This window comes from Nycticebus coucang, chromosome 8 (genome assembly GCF_027406575.1).
Source record: "Nycticebus coucang isolate mNycCou1 chromosome 8, mNycCou1.pri, whole genome shotgun sequence".
In the NCBI taxonomy this organism is placed as follows: Eukaryota; Metazoa; Chordata; class Mammalia; order Primates; family Lorisidae; genus Nycticebus; species Nycticebus coucang.
Window position 1 is genome coordinate 9806497 of NC_069787.1, and position 3013 is coordinate 9809509.

Sequence of the window (3013 nt, forward strand, 5' to 3'; positions counted from 1 at the left end):
TCCCAGCTACTTGGGAGGCTGAGGCAAGAGAATCGCTTAGGCCCAGGAGTTGGAGGATGCTGTGAGCTGTGTGAGGCCACGGCACTCTACCGAGGGCCATGAAGTGAGACTCTGTCTCTACAAAAAAAAAAAAAAAAAGAAAGAAAGAAAAGATGGAAAGAAAGAAAGAAAGAAAATTCCTCTGTTGGCTTGGTGCCTGTAGCTCAGTGGCTACGGCACCAGCCACATACACTGGAGCTGATGGGTTCGAATCCAGCCCAGGCCTGCTAAACAATGACAACTACATTAAAAAAAAAAGGGCGCGCTTATGGCTCAGTTGGTAGGGCGCCAGCCCCATATACCGAGGGTGGCGGGTTCAAACCCGACCCCAGCCAAACTGCAACCAAAAAATAGCCGGGCGTTGTGGCGGGCGCCTGTAGTCCCAGCTACTCGGGAGGCTGAGGCAGGAGAATCGCCTAAGCCCAGGAGCTGGAGGTTGCTGTGAGCTGTGTGAGGCCACGGCACTCTATGGAGGGCCATAAAGTGAGACTCTGTCTCTACAAAAACAAAAACAAAAACAAACAAACAAAAAATATATATATATATAGCTGGGTGTTATGGTAGGCTCCTGTAGTCCCAGCTACTCGGGAGGCTGAAGCAAGAGAATCGCTTAAGCCCAGGAGTTGGAGGTTGCTGTGAGCTGTGTGAGGCCACGGCACTCTACGGAGGGCCATAAAGTGAGACTCTGTCTCTACAAAAACAAAAACAAACAAACAAACAAAAAATATATATATATATATAGCTGGGTGTTGTGGCAGGCTCCTGTAGTCCCAGCTACTGGGGAGGCTGAGGCAAGAGAATCGCTTAAGCCCAAGAGTTTGAGTTGGGCTGTCATTTGTGTGAGTTGTGACACCACAGCACTCTACCCAGACATCTTGAGACTCTGTCTCAAAAACAAAAAATGCTTTTGTTGTAAAAAGAAAGAAGGCTAGGTCATGTGGCTCATGCCTGTAATTTTAGCTCTCTGGGAGGCATAGGTGGGAGGGTCATTTGAGCTCAGGAGTTTGAGACCAGCCTGAGCAAAAGTGTGACCCTGTCTCTACTAAAAACAGAAAAAATTGGTGGGGCGTTGTGGTGGGAGTCTGTAGTCCCATCTACTGAGGCAAGAGGTTCTCTGGAGTCCGAGATTGAGGTTGCTGTGAGCTAGGCTTACGCCACAGCACTCTAGCTTGGGTAACAGAGTGAGACTCTGTCTCAAATAAATACATACATAAATAAATAATTTAAAAGAACAAAAGTGGGCGGCGCCTGTGGCTCAGCGAGTAGGGCGCCGGCCCCACATGCCGAGGGTGGTGGGTTCAAACCCAGCCCCGGTCAAACTGCAACAACAACAAAAAAAAAAAATAGCCGGGCGTTGTGGCGGGCGCCTGTAGTCCCAGCTACTAGGGAGGCTGAGGCAAGAGAATCGCGGAAGCCCAGGAGTTAGAGGTTGCTGTGAGCCGTGTGACGCCACGGCACTCTACCCGAGGACGGTACAGTGAGACTCTGTCTCTACAAAAAAAAAAAAAAAAAAAAAGAACAAAAGTGATTACTGTGCCAGCCTCATGGTTCTAGCCTGGCCTGGGGCAGTTAAACAACAATGACAAATGCAGCAAGAAAATAGCTGGGGGTTGTGGTGGGCGCTTGTAGTCCCACCTACTCAGGAGGCTAAGGCAACAGAATCACTTAAGCCCAAGAGTTTGAGTTTGCTGTGAGCTGTGATGCTATAGCACTCTACTGAGGGTGACGTAGTGAGACTGTGTCTCAAAAAAACAAAAAATAAAATAAAAAGAACGAAAGAAAACTTAAGTGCTCTCCACCATGCTCAAAAGCAGGTAAAATGTAAAACAGAGCATAAAAGTCCTCTGAAGGACAGAGCCTACTTTATCTCCTAGGGCGTGTCGCCATTGAGATGAACAGGTATTTGTGGTGAAACAACTCCTTGGCTCAATGGGTGTGGTGGGAGGTTGTAGGAAGAGTAGGGGTCTAGTTCTAGGCAGAAAGCCGGTTTTTCCATGGGCTAGAGAATCTGAGACTCGTATTGGGACCTGGAAGAGGGAAATTATCTCTTAGCCTTTCTTCCCTTACCAAATCAGGTTCTTTGTCTGGGCCTCAGTTTTCACCTGGTCTAACCTTCATATTTTGAACTACAGTTTTCTAGGCATTTCATATCCATTATCTGATAAAAATTTCAAGAGAATTTTGAGTCAATCCCATATTCCCATATTCCAGAGGTAGAAACTGAGGCTCAGAGAGGTCAAGTGTGGCTAGGATTAGTCAGACTCCAAAGCCTTCCTAGGGACCTCAGCCATCTTCCTCTCTCAGCGGCGGAATGGGCTTAGTAAATCCTCCATCCGAAGTCAGGCAGGGGAAAGCCAGCTGAAACAAGCCGCGGGTAAGCAGGGATCTCTCCGGGTCTCCAGCTGGCAAATGCAGCGGCTGAGGAGGGAGGAGTGGGGAGGGGCATCGGGAGGTCGGAGAAGGCGCAGTGGGGTCCCAAGCAACTTGAGTTTACTCTGGCAGGCCCTGCCCAGCCCCACCCCCAATTCCTGCGAGTTGCTCCCGGCTTCCCACAGCACCATTTTTCTTCGCAAGGAAGGCCTTGCGCAAGCCGTCCTGGGTCAGGTCTCTTGGCCCTTTGCCTGCGGTCCCCGGGGCTGGCTTCGCGCCCCGGCTCTAACCTGGCCCCCGGCCAGTCACGTGGCACCTTGGTCCTCTTGGGTCCGCTTCCTTCAGGATCCTGATTTAACTCCCTCCTCCCGCTCTCCGCCCGGGCGCTCTGGGCACCACACCCGCTCAGAGGAGCAAGTGTCAGGGACTGAAGCCTCACCTCTGTCTCGCTCAGGGTCCTCCGGCCTCAGTTTTCCTGCCTGTTAAGTGGGGTCCCCACTCTGCGACTCTCTCTATTACCGCCCACTCTTCCCTGTCCATTCCCTCCTTCTCGACTAGCGGCCACTCCCACTAGTCTCCGGAGCAATTCGAGGACTTAATTCCC